This window comes from Syngnathus typhle, linkage group LG18 (genome assembly GCF_033458585.1).
Source record: "Syngnathus typhle isolate RoL2023-S1 ecotype Sweden linkage group LG18, RoL_Styp_1.0, whole genome shotgun sequence".
Lineage (NCBI taxonomy): Eukaryota > Metazoa > Chordata > Actinopteri > Syngnathiformes > Syngnathidae > Syngnathus > Syngnathus typhle.
Window position 1 is genome coordinate 610925 of NC_083755.1, and position 14076 is coordinate 625000.

A 14076-nucleotide genomic window follows, 5' to 3' on the forward strand; every position below is an offset into this window, starting at 1 on the left:
TGCGCATTATACATGGGTACAATTATTATTATTTTTTTTGTAAGGAAATCATTGTCCAACAATTTTTGAAGAAAATCTTGTCACGGATGGAGTGTGGAAAGGAGCAGGGCAACCAAGTGCAGCTTGGACCAGGGTTCATTGGAGGAACTCAAAACACAGACTTGGTAAACTAATATAACTCTCTAACAAAACCAACAACAGGACTGACCGACAAAGACGTGGAACAAAAAGACAGAAAAAAAATCTGTTCCTAATTAGCCTGATCACATGTGGGATGTTCCAAACACCGTTTTTTTTTCATGTATAATGCGCAAAGTTTAACTAATTTATTGTCCTAAAATCTGGGGTGCGCATTATACATGGGTACAAAAAAAATAAAATAAAAATATTATTATTTTTTAAATCCAGATATCATACGGAGGCCACCATTACAGATGCGCTTTCTTCTCTGCTGTTCACTTCAAACACGCTCCATACGAACACAATGCTCTCGTATCAGACGCTTGCTAGATCACCTGCTCGTTTGCTGTCACAATGTACCCTACACAAATCCGAAAAATTCCTTTGCTACTGAGTATGCTAGCGCATGCGCAGTGATACTGACCGTCAGAATATCTTATCAAGAAAATCTTGTCACGGATGGAGTGTGGAAAGGAGCAGGGCGACCAAGTGCAGCTTGGACCAGGGTTCATTGGAGGAACTCAAAACACAGACTGGGTAAACTAACATAACCCTCTAACAAAACCAACAACAGGACTGACCGACAAAGACGTGGAACAAAAAGACAGGGTGACATTACCAAAGACAGGAACAGAAACCTGTGTTATTGTCAAATATTGTTTGTTTTTTAATCTCCATCGCGGACTGGACGTCATACGGAGGCAGTATCACTGCGCATGCGCACTATGGATCCGATGCGAATCGTCCTCTTTTCTTCTTGACTGACAATAAATGTGATAGTTTAATACAATCAGCAAATAACAAAATGCGTACTACAGGTAATATTTTATTTCACAACACTTTGCTTTGTTCCTTTCGTCTCTGCTGTTCACTTCAAAAACGCTCCATACGAACGCAATGCTCTCGTATCAGACGCTTGCTGGATCACCTGCTCGTTTGCTGTCACAATGTACCCTACACAAATCTGAAACATTTGTTGCGGTTCCGAGTCACGACGAGGGGCAAGTTTTGGTTTCCAAGGGTGTTTTTATTCCTCTTCAACTTCTCTCCCATACAGAGCCGCCTATTTCACAAGTCCTTACGTGACTTTCTTCTTTTTATTAACCTAACTGATCGCGGTGGTGCCTTTACGGGCAGTTGGAGAAATCAACGCCAACAAAAAAAATACATCCAGCCTAGTTAAGACCGTACCAAAGACTATAAAAATGGAACCCATTGCCTCCCTGCTTGGCACTCAGCATTAAGGGTTGGAATTGGGGGGTTAGATCACCAAATGATTCCCGAGCGCGGCGCCGCTGCTGCTCACTGCTCCCCTCTCCCCCAGGGGATGGATCAAAATCACACGGGGATGGGTCAAATGCAGAGGACACATTTCACCACACCCAGATGCGTGTGTGACGATCATTGGGACTTAAAAAAAATAATATTAAAATAAAACTTTGGGTGCGTATTATACATGGGTACAGGCTTTTTTCCAGCATCGACATGCCACTTTTAGGGTGCGTATTATACATGGGGGCGCATTATACATGGAAAAAAAGGTAAGTCACTCCGGAGTATAAGTTGCATTTAGGGGAAATTTATCCAAAAAAAACAACACCAAAAACAGACATGAACAAGCAACAACAGGCTAAACGATAGGTATACTAATGTGACATAAACACAAACAAAGAGCTGAGGACGGGCCTGACGTAACATTCAGAGTTATTCAAATAACCCACCCAAACTATGAAAAAAAACGCGACCTGTAGTCCGAAAAATACGGTAATGACAACACACAATACAACACAACACAACAATACTTACCTTTCCTTTAAAATATTTTTCTCTACCTAACACAGACAGATAATGGGAGAATGTGTCACAACGTGAAGGAGATGTATTGGGTAATGCAGAAACAAAACAAAAACTATATTTAATGTTAGACACATTATCCACTAGGCTACTTTCGTCTTGACATTCATTAAATTGACAATGAAGGGACTTGAACCCTTTAATCTTCTGATCCAAAGTCAGTTAACTTCACTTGAATCTAGGCTGTAGATTTACTGTATATGCTCAAAAATCATTGCACTGCTATCACTTGTCAGAATTTCCTGTATGGCTATCTGGCCTAATGGGTAAGATTCCAAATCTAAATCATTAAATCGAAAGAGGAAAATATAGGTAAACTGTTTGTGTGATGTTATGATCTTTGTTGTGGTGACCCCAAATGTCAGTCACAAAAGCCAGAAGAAAGAGGCACATTTTTCATCTTATGTACAATTTTTAATTTGTTTCTCTTGACTCCAGTCGAGCAACCTGTGCTTGCTGATATTCACAATCCCTGCTTACTAGTTATTTTAGTCTGAGCAACCTGCTCAACTAAGGTTTCCAACTAGGACTAGGGTTTCCAACTAGGGCTAGAGTTAGGGTTAGGGCTAGGTGTATAAAAAGTCTACCCCACCTGAGGATCGAACTCTTGACCTTCAGATTATGAGACTGACATGCTAGCACCTGCACTAATGAGGCTGTGCATTTGCAGTTTTACATTCTGTTTTACTGTGAAACTGATCCAACCACCGGCCATTTCAATCAAACTGAACTTCACAGAAAGAAAAAGTGACTTTAAGTCTGAGCATTCTGAAAGTAGGGTTTCCAACTCGGGTTAGGGAAGCCAACTAAGGTTTCAAACTGTGGCCAGGGTTTCCAACTGGGGTTTCAAATTAGGTGTTGGAATGATTTAAGTAAAGCCTTGTCATTTATGAGTTTATGGCTTTCCTTTCATCTAGGTTCTTTCTTTTTAGTGACAGGGAAGTCTTTTGATCTCTGTCAGCCATATGTGTCCTTCCTGTCCTTATGTTATCTGTGTGTTTTTGTTCCTGTAAGAGGTAAACACAGTTTGAAGTGGTTGCGTACAAGTTATCCCATATTTACTCAAGTCTTGTTCAAGTGTTTCGGACAAGTCACTCATTGTTATTGACTGTTAATTTACTAAGTAGATAAAGTCTAGCCAAGGTTTAGTTGCATTGTTCCACAGGAAAAGCGGCAATTCAAGTTATCTGATCACACTCGAGAACGGCTCGGCCAACAACTGGAGAAGAACAGATGGACAAACTCTGCGGGGGTCACGGGCCGACAATGAAGTGCTAATTCACACCACACTACATTCCTTAGCTAATCAACGTTGCTACAGACACAATCTTCCCTCCCTTTAGTGTAGAAACGCCTCTGTAACCAGGGCAACCAAAACATTAAATAGAGGAGCACGTGGAGGGAGAACTCAGAATGGATGGAGATTGTAACCGAGTTTCCTCTCTCTATCGTTCTCCTCGCGAGAAAAGGCTTAATATTCTGTCTCACTTGTGGTTTGTTTGCTGTTGCTCTTCTCTTAATAGTTATTCAGTTATTGAAATAAACCTGACATTAGGGCTAGAGTTAGGACTAGAAGAAAGTATGCCCCGTGTGAGGGTCGAATTTACGACCTTCAGATTATGACACTGACACGCTACCATCTGCATTTTGTGAAATTGTTTTTTACTGTAAATTGATTCAACCACCGCCCATTTTGATCAAACTTAACTAGGCTAGGAAATCCAACTAGGATTAGGGTTTCCAGAAAAGGCTAGAGTTAGGGTTGGACTATATATAAATCATGCGCCGTGTGAGGATTGTCAAGTCAAGTTTATTTGTACAGCCCTAAATCACAAGCAGTCTCAAAGGGCTTCACATAGACAGAAATTGACAATTATTCTCAAAGCATCCCCTGATCTTAAGCTCCCAAAAGGGCAAGGATAAACTTAAAAACCCCTACTGTGGGAAAAGAAGAAACCTTGAGAAGGGACCACAGATGGAAAATTCCCCCTTTCAGGATCACCAGGTTGGAATGGATGCAGAGAGGGCACAAATGATACAACATGAACATCAATGAAATAAAAAGTGGATGTCCATGTCAGAGCAGAGGGCTGCCGAAGGAGCCCTCAATTGTCCTGGCAGTGTCTACGAGGAGGTTGAGCTGCAGTTCCCCCATCCTGAATTGACCCACGAGATTGATAGGATTGAGGTCAGGGGAGGATGGGGGCCACACCATGAGTTTCTCTCCTTTTATGCCCATAGTAGCCAATGATGCAGAGGTATTCCTTGCAGCATGAGATGGTGCATTGTCATGCATGAAGATGATTTTGCTACGGAAAGCACGGTTCAACTTGTTGTACCTTGGACGAAAGTGGTCAGTCAGAAACTCCACATACTTTACAGATGTCATTTTCACACCTTCAGGGACCCTAAAGGGGCCAACCAGCTCTCTCCCCATGATTCCGGCCCAAAACATGACTCCGCCACCTCCTTGCTGACGTCGCAGCCTTGTTGGGCTATGGTGGCCGTCCACCAACCATCCGCGACTCCATCCATCTGGACCATCCAAGGTTGCACGACACTCATCAGTGAACAAGACTGTTTGAAAATTAGTCTTCATGTAGTCCTGGGCCCACTGCAGCCGTTTCTGCTTGTGAGCGTTGTTTAAGGGTGGCCGAATAGAGGGTTTCCGCATAACTGCAAGACTCTGGAGGATCCTACACCTTGATGTTCGTGGGACTCCAGCGGCACCAGCAGCTTCAAATATCTGTTTGCTAGTCTGCAATGGCATTTTAGCAGCTGCTCTCTTAATCCGTTTTGTTTGTCTGGCAGAAACCTTCCTCGTTGTGCCTTTATCTGCACCAACACGTGTGTGCTCTGAATCAGCCACAAATCTCGTTACAGTACGATGATCACGCTTAAGTTTTCGTGAAATATCGAAGGTATTCCTACCTTGTCCAAGGCATTGAACTATTTCACGCTTTTCGACAGCAGAGAGATCCTTTTTCTTTCCCATGTTGCTTTGAAAGGGCCAACTGCTTGAAATGGCTTCTTAAGTAGTTTTTCCTTAATTGGGCTCACCTGGCAGACTATCACAGGTGTCTGAGATTGATTTCAGTGATCGAAAGACCGTCCATGAGTTTAACAAAAAATTTAATCTTTATGACACTTAAATACAATTTGCATAATAATTTGGAACACGGCGCCGTGTTCCAAATTATTATGCAAAAGATATTTATCTCAGATTTTCCTAAATAGTCGATGCAAATGAGTCAGCATAATTTTCAAGTCATCAACCATTAGTTTAATGAATTTGAATGTTATTGAACAAACCTCCCAATGATAACAGAATTTTTCAAAAAATGCAATCTTTATGACACTTAAATACAATTTGCATAATAATTTGGAACACGGCGCCGTGTTCCAAATTATTATGCAAAAGATATTTATCTTAGATTTTCCTAAATAGTCGATGCAAATGAGTCAGCATAATTTTCAAGTCATCAACCATTAGTTTAATGAATTCGAATGTTATTGAACAAACCTCCCAATGGCGGTGTAATGCTATTTTCGACCGGCTGGCGGGGCTTCCTTGAATGCCAGTCCGCCTTTCGAGCTGTCCTGCCCGGCGTGGGTTAGTGTCCGCGCCCCGTAACATTATGGAAGCTAAAAAAATAAAAAAGAAATCTAAGTGCGAGTGCTGGTATATTTACTCGTCGTGTCCACCGGAGGGAGGCAACTCCCCGCCGCAGCTGCAGCGGCAGCTTTGAAAAGTCACCCCAGCCGCCTGGAGCTCTGCGCGGGGGGGCGAAACGTCCCGTGCTTGGTACCAGGTCTGCCTGGCCGAATCGGGCCCGCTGGAAGTCATTCATGCTCCGTGACCTCCTCCGCGGTGTTTAAAAAGCGTCCATCCGCTCTCCTGGAGCTTTTTTTCGGCCATCTCGTCCGCGTGTGCACGGCCTCCCGGTGGCCCCGAGAAATAAATAAATAAATAATCATTTAAAAAAATAATAATAAAAAAAATAATCTGAGTGGGACCGGCCGGCGGGGCTTCCTTAAAATCTTAGCCGCCCTCCGAGCTCTCCTGCCCGGCGTGGGTTTACGTCAGCGCCCGGTACATTATGGAAGCTTTAAAAAAAAATAAAAAATGAATAAAAAAGAAATTCTGAGTGGGACCGGCAGGCGGGGCTTCCTTGAAATCTTAGCCGCCCTCCGAGCTCTCCTGCCCGGCGTGGGTTTGCGTCAGCGCCCGGCACATTATGGAAGCTTTAAAAAAAAAAAAAAAAAAAGAATAAAAAAGAAATTCTGAGTGGGACCGGCCGGCGGGGATTCCTTGGAAGCCTAGCCGCCCTCCGAGCTCTCCTGCCGGGCATGAGTTAGCGGCCTATTTAGCCCGCGGACCAGCTACCTTAAGAGAGTCATAGTTACTCGCGCATTTTACCCGCGCCGTTTACCTGCTGGACCGGCCGGCGCCATTCGCCCTCCGAGCTCTCCTGCCGGGCGTGGGTTAGTGTCCGCGCCCGGTACATTATGGATGTTAAAAAAATAAAATAATTATTATTATTATTATTAAAGAAAAATAAAAAAAAATAATAATTCTAAGTGCGAGTGGGGCTGGCCGGCGGGGCTTCCTCGAAACCCAACCCGCCCTCCGAGCTCTCCTGCCGGGCGTGGGTTAGTGTCCGCGCCCCGTAACATTATGGAAGCTAAAAATAAAAAATAAATCTAAGTGCGAGTGCTGGTGTATTTACTCGTCGTGTCCACCGGAGGGAGGCAACTCCCCGCCGCAGCGGCAGCTTTGAAAAGTCATCCCGGCCGCCTGTAGCTCTGCGCGGGGGGGCGAAACGTCCCGTGTTTGGTACCAGGTCGCGCTGCGCCGTCTGCCTGGCCGAATTGGGCCCGCTGGAAGTCATTCATGCTCCGCGATCTCCGCCGCGGTGCTTACAAAGCGCCCACCCGAACTGCTGGTGCTTTCTCCGCCCATCTCGTCCGCGTGTGCGTTCGCGGCCCGCTGGAAGTCATTCATGCTCCGCAATCTCCGCCGCGGTGCTTACAAAGCGCCCACCCGCACTGCTGGTGCTTTCTCCGCCCATCTCGTCCGCGTGTGCGTTCGCGGCCCGCTGGAAGTCATTCATGCTCCGCGATCTCCGCCGCGGTGCTTACAAAGTGCCCACCCGCACTGCTGGTGCTTTCTCCGCCCATCTCGTCCGCGTGTGGGTTCGCGGCCCGCTGGAAGTCATTCATGCTCCGCGATCTCCACCGCGGTGCTTACAAAGCGCCCACCCGCACTGCTGGTGCTTTCTCCGCCCACCTCGTCCGCGTGTGCGTTCGCGGCCCGCTGGAAGTCATTCATGCTCCGCGATCTCCGCCGCGGTGCTTACAAAGCGCCCACCCGCACTGCTGGTGCTTTCTCCGCCCATCTCGTCCGCGTGTGCGTTCGCGGCCCGCTGGAAGTCATTCATGCTCCGCGATCTCCACCGCGGTGCTTACAAAGCGCCCACCCGCACTGCTGGTGCTTTCTCCGCCCACCTCGTCCGCGTGTGCGTTCGCGGCCCGCTGGAAGTCATTCATGCTCCGCGATCTCCGCCGCGGTGCTTACAAAGCGCCCACCCGCACTGCTGGTGCTTTCTCCACCCATCTCGTCCGCGTGTGCGTTCGCGGCCCGCTGGAAGTCATTCATGCTCCACGATCTCCGCTGCGGTGCTTACAAAGCGCCCACCCGCACTGCTGGTGATTTCTCCGCCCATCTCGTCCGCGTGTGCATTCGCGGCCCGCTGGAAGTCATTCATGCTCCGCGATCTCTGCCGCGGTGCTCAAAAAGCGTCCTTCCGCTCTCCTGGAGCTTCCTTTGGCCATCTCTCGCGTGTGCACGCCCTCCCAATGGCCCCGTCAGCGCGTGGGGAAGTCACAAAGTGCCGTCAGACCGGAGACAATTTCACCTCAGGGCTACCTTAAGAGAGTCATAGTTACTCTCGCCGTTTGCCCGCTTTACCACGGCGTGTCCGCCAGACGGCGCCGATCTTCCAGCAGAGCTCCGGCGAGAGCGGCCACGTGTCTGGCCGACCTCCTGGTACCCTAAACGGGCATGGCTGCACGCAAACATTCGCCATTTTCTCATTTGTTTATTTGCTATTTACTCCTCGCTCTTCTTTATTCATTGTTTTGGCTTTCTCTTTTTTTTACTTTGGCTGTTGTGTACTTGTATGTATATTGTGCACTATGTCTTGTCAGCGTGGGACAAAAGTTAGGTGGAGAGCCTACCAGAGCTCCGCAAAAAGCTCCATAATCTGTTAAAAGTGCTTAGCCCAGTGCCTGGAATCCTCCTCTGGCGTAAAATGTGAGGGAGGGGCCCCCATAGCACCGGCTATAGCTCCGTAAAAATCTCCATAACCACATGGAAGTCCCAAAAAAGCTCCATAATTGGTTAAAAATGCTTAGCCGCGTCCCTGGAAGCCCAATCGGGCGTAAAAAGCTAGGCGGAACGGCCCTGGAGCTCAGCCTGGAGGTCCTCAAAAAGCTCCATAATTGGTTAAAAATGCTTAGCCGCGTCCCTGGAAGCCCAATCGGGCGTAAAATGTTAGGCGGAACGGCCCAGGAGCTCAGCCTGGAGGTCCTCAAAAAGCTCCATAATTGGTTAAAAATGCTTAGCCGCGTCCATGGAAGCCCAATCGGGCGTAAAAAGTTAGGCGGAACGGCCCTGAAGTGCGAAAATTCGGCCTCTCCACCACGGAAGTCGGTGATAATTTCAGAATATTTTCTAAGTGCGAGCGTGGGCTGCCGCACAATCTGTCCGATTGGCGACGGTTCCCCTGTGGGATCCGAATCGCGAAAATTCGGCCTCTCCACCACGGAAGTCGGTGAGAATTTCAGAATATTTTCTAAGTGCGAGCGTGGGCTGACACACAAGCTGTCCGAATTGCGACGGTTCCCCTGTGGGATCCGAATCGCAAAAATTCGGCCTCTCCACCACGGAAGTCGGTGAGAATTTCAGAATATTTTCTAAATGTGAGCGTGGGCTGCCGCACAATCTGTCCGAGTGGCGACGGTTCCCCTGTCGGCCCCGAATGGCGAAAATTCGGCCTCTCCACCACGGAAGTCGGTGATAATTTCAGAATATTTTCTAAGTGCGAGCGTGGGCTGCCGCACAATCTGTCCGATTGGCGATGGTTCCCCTGTGGGATCCGAATCGCGAAAATTCGGCCTCTCCACCACGGAAGTCGGTGAGAATTTCAGAATATTTTCTAAGTGCGAGCGTGGGCTGCCGCACAAGCTGTCCGAATTGCGACGGTTCCCGTGTGGGATCCGAATCGCGAAAAATCGGCCTCTCCACCACGGAAGTTGGTGAGAATTTCAGAATATTTTCTAAGTGCGAGCGTGGGCTGACACACAAGCTGTCTGAATTGCCACGGTTCCTCTGTGGGATCCGAATCGCGAAAATTCGGCCTCTCAACCACGGAAATTGGTGAGAATTTCAGAATATTTTCTAAGTGCGAGCGTGGGCTGCCGCACAACTTGTCCGAGTGGCGACGGTTCCCCTGTCGGCCACAAATGGCGAAAAATCAGCCTCTCCTCCTGGAAGTCACACCGACTCAGGTGAAAAAAGTCTATGTGCCAACGGCTCTTGCGCGGTAAAGTGTCCGCTCCGCGCTGGTTCCCGCGGTCGGCCGCAAATAGCGAAAAATCAGCCTCTCCTTCTGGAGCTCGCGCCAACTTTGGCGAAAAATTTCTAAGTGCCAACGGCTCTTGCGCCGTTAAGTGTCCGCTTTGTCTTGTTCCCTCGGTCGGCCGCAAATAGCGAAAAATCAGCCTCTCCTTCTGGAGCTCGCGCCAACTTTGGCGAAAAATTTCTAAGATCCAACGGCTCTTGCGCCGTAAAGTGTCCGCTTTGGCTGGTTCCCGCGGTCGGCCGCAAATAGCGAAAAATCAGCCTCTCCTTCTGGAGCTCGCGCCAACTTTGGCGAAAAATTCCTAAGTGCCAACGGCTCTTGCGCCGTAAAGTGTCCGCTTTGGCTGGTTCCCGTGGTTGGCCGCAAATAGCGAAAAATCAGCCTCTCCTTCTGGAGCTCGCGCCAACTTTGGCGAAAGATTTCTGAGTGCCAACGGCTCTTGCGCCGTAAAGTGTCCGCTTTGGCTGGTTCCCGCGGTCGGCCGCAAATAGCGAAAAATCAGCCTCTCCTTCTGGAGCTCGCGCCAACTTTGGCGAAAAATTTCTGAGTGCCAACGGCTCTTGCGCCGTAAAGTGTCCGCTTTGGCTGGTTCCCGCGGTCGGCCGCAAATAGCGAAAAATCAGCCTCTCCTTCTGGAGCTCGCGCCAACTTTGGCAAAAAATTTCTAAGTGCCAACGGCTCTTGCGCCGTAAAGTGTCCGCTCCGCGCTGGTTCCGCGGTCGGCCGCAAATAGCGAAAAATCAGCCTCTCGCCCTTCAGGTACCAGGGGTTGGGGTACCAGGGGTAGGTGCAGTACCAGCGCCGGTCTACCGCGAATGCTGTTTCTCAAACCCTTGCCTAACCAGACGGCACCGCGGGATGTGTTGTCCCAACTCTGCTCGACTATCCGAATAGCCTTTCCCGACTACCGCGTTGCGGGAGGCGTCTTTCGTGCCGCCGGTGGCGTATGACCTTCCGCGAGAGGCGTGCGGGCTCGGGGGGGCCGCAACGACCTCCCGGTCGCAGCAATAAGCGCCGAACGCAGCGTTGGTCACCAGCCACCTCGGCGGGTTCGTCGGGAGCGCCGGTACCCTTCCGTAGCTAGTTGCCAGCTGGCCACAGCGGGCCGCACCGACCGAGTCTGACTCGGACGGGGCGCAGCTTCCCGTCTGGGTGACAGCGGCGCTGAGAACAGAGGGGCGGCCGGAACCCCTTCGACCCTCCGGCTCCCACCAGTGTCGATCCAACTCCGCATCCTGGCCGCAGCGCGAGACCGGCGGGCCGCAACGACCGAGTCTGACTCGGACGGGGCGCAGCTTCCCGCTTGGGCCTCGGCGCGCGGGCCTCGCGCGGGCAAGTCGCCGGCACAGCGCCGCGCCCCCGACCCCCGCTTTACGGAAACGAAGCGAGCCTCAGCGGGCCGCAGCGACCGAGTCTGACTCGGACGGGGCGCTGCTTCCCGCCTGGGTCATCGCACGTTCCCCCAGCTCGGGCCTGGGAGGCCGATGCCTTTCCCCCGGACCACCGCCGTTGCCCGCACGGTTCATCCTCGGCCCCCGCTGGCCAAGCCGGACCTACGTGCCACCCTCGTTGCCGAGTTCGCTCTTCCCGAGCTTCGTCCCCAACCCTCACGCGAACCGTCCGTCCCCCGACCGACCGACGGGAGCCGCTTGCCAAGCGACGTCAGCGTCCTACGGGTCTGAACTGGCCACAGTGCGCGCGCGGCAGACACAGCGACACCGCGGCGGCGGCAGCCAAAGGGCGGGCCAGCTCACACGGATCAGCTTACGGAGCGCGGCCCGGCTCCTCTCGTCAAGGCCTCAGCGAGCAGCTTGAAGGTTCCGTTGCCGGCCGGAGGCCCCGTCCACACCCGCTAGGCTCGCGAAGACCGTTTACCCCAGCAAGGCCCTGCTGACGCAAGTGGGGTCCGGAAAATGTCGCAAAAACCGCTCGGCCGAGCAACCCCTTCTGACCCCCACCGCTACCTGGTTGATCCTGCCAGTAGCATATGCTTGTCTCAAAGATTAAGCCATGCAAGTCTAAGTGCACACGGCCCGTACAGCGAAACTGCGAATGGCTCATTAAATCAGTTATGGTTCCTTTGATCGCTCCATAGTTACTTGGATAACTGTGGCAATTCTAGAGCTAATACATGCAAACGAGCGCCGACCTCCGGAGACGCGCGCATTTATCAGACCCAAAACCCACGCGGTGCCCGGGCGCGTCCGGCCCGGCCTCCCTTGGTGACCCTAGATAACTTCCAGCCGATCGCCGGCCCTCCGCGGCGGCGACGTCTCATTCGAATGTCTGCCCTATCATCTTTTGATGGTACTTTCTGCGCCTACCATGGTGACAACGGGTAACGGGGAATCAGGGTTCGATTCCGGAGAGGGAGCCTGAGAAACGGCTACCACATCCAAGGAAGGCAGCAGGCGCGCAAATTACCCACTCCCGACACGGGGAGGTAGTGACGAAAAATAACAATACAGGACTCTTTCGAGGCCCTGTAATTGGAATGAGCACAGTCCAAACCCTTGGGCGAGAACCCATTGGAGGGCAAGTCTGGTGCCAGCAGCCGCGGTATAAACGATGCCGACCCGCGATCCGGCGGCGTTATTCCCATGACCCGCCGGGCAGCCCCCGGGAAACCACCAAGTCTTTGGGTTCCGGGGGGAGTATGGTTGCAAAGCTGAAACTTAAAGGAATTGACGGAAGGGCACCACCAGGAGTGGAGCCTGCGGCTTAATTTGACTCAACACGGGAAACCTCACCCGGACACGGACAGGATTGACAGATTGACAGCTCTTTCTCGATTCCGTGGGTGGTGGTGCATGCCCGTTCTTAGTTGGTGGAGCGATTTGTCTGGTTAATTCCGATAACGAACGAGACTCTGACATGCTAAATAGTTACGCGGCCCTCGAGCGGTCGGCGGGCAACTTCTTAGAGGGACAAGTGGCGTTCAGCCACACGAGATTGAGCAATAACAGGTCTGTGCCCTTAGATGTACGGGGCTGCACGCGCGCCACACTGAGCGTACCAGTGTGTGCCACATCCCCTGCGCCGAGAGGCGCGGGTAACCATATGAACCCCGCTCGTGATAGGGACTGGGGACTGCAATTATTTCCCACCAACGAGGAATTCCCAGTAAGCGCGGGTCATAAGCCCGCATTGATTAAGTCCCTGCCCTTTGTACACACCGCCCGTCGCTACTACCGATTGGATGGCTTAGTGAGGTCCTCGGATGGGCCCCGCCGGGGCCGGTCACGGAGCCGGTGGCCGCGTCGAGAAGACGATCAAACTTGACTATCTAGAGGAAGTAAAAGTTGTAACAAGGTTTCCGTAGGTGAACCTGCGGAAGGATCATTACCGGAGAATGGAGCGGGAGCAGCGGCCCGCGTCGAACGCACAGCCGAGGGCGAAAGGCGTGCGTGGGGGGAAGGCTTCCGCCGACTCTCCCCGCCCTAGCCCGGAGCGCCGCCTAGGACGACGGGGGAAGGGACTTTTTCCCGCGGCTCACGCACTCGTTCGCCCCGCCTTAGCCGGGGGGCGTTCGGTGCCGGCGCGCGGGGTGGCCCCGGCCCCTTAGATTGAAGCGATGAGCGGAGGATGACGGAGGAAGGACTCCCGCGCCCTGGCCCACCCAGGAGGGTAACCCGGACGTCTCCGGAACCGGACGGCCAGTGCGGGTGGTCGGCCGGCCCGGGACGGACCCGGGGCCACACCTGGGCGGGCGGCGCCGGCGCGCCCAAACAATGCGAGAGAGATTGACCCCGGCGCCGGCGCGCGGGTAAGCGGTTGGTCGGTATGTGGCCCGCGCGCGTGCGTCGTGTGTGGGGAAGGCCCGGTCGTCACACCGGCGTCGGCCCCCCGCCCACCGTCGCGCGACGTCACCGTCCGCCCCCCGCCCCTGCGCGCCCGCTCGACTAGCGCCGGCCGGACTCTCCCTCGCTGTCTTGAATTGGTCTCGGGTTGGCCACGGCCGGGGTCGGGCCCGGTGTCATCGGAGGCCTCCCACTCGGAACTATAGCCTTCGGCGGACCCTGGGGGGTTTAATGTCCACACGCACGTTCTGAGGCGGGTGGGTGGCAAAAACCATATTTTTGATCGTTGGAACTTGGCAACCACGGCGCGCTGCTGAGGGGAGCGCGGCGGTGGACGGCGGCGACCGCGCCAGCAAGCCCCGGCGTCTTTGCGCGCCGGTGGAGGGTCTGCGCGCGGCGTAACGCCAGCTTCCCCGTCTGGCGGTTTGGACGGCGGCGACCGCGCCAGCAAGCCCCGGCGTCTTTGCGCGCCGGCGGAGGGTCCACGCGCGGCGTAACGCCATCTCCCCGTCCGCCTCGAAGCTCGCGTCGGAAACGAAAAACAATGTACAACTCTTAGCGGACGATCACTCGGCTCGTGCGGTGATGAAAGACGC

The 14076-nt window shown here is 52.4% G+C and overlaps 1 non-coding gene across 1 annotated transcript in view; it reads left to right on the top strand.

Moving 5' to 3' along the window:
• Window positions 1–14030: 14030 nt before the first annotated feature.
• Window positions 14031–14076, top strand: part of LOC133143271 (5.8S ribosomal RNA) — a 154-nt gene continuing 108 nt past the window's right edge. The window contains exon 1 of the ribosomal RNA XR_009710394.1: window positions 14031–14076. This exon is cut by the window's right edge and continues 108 nt beyond it. This is a non-coding gene — a ribosomal RNA (5.8S ribosomal RNA).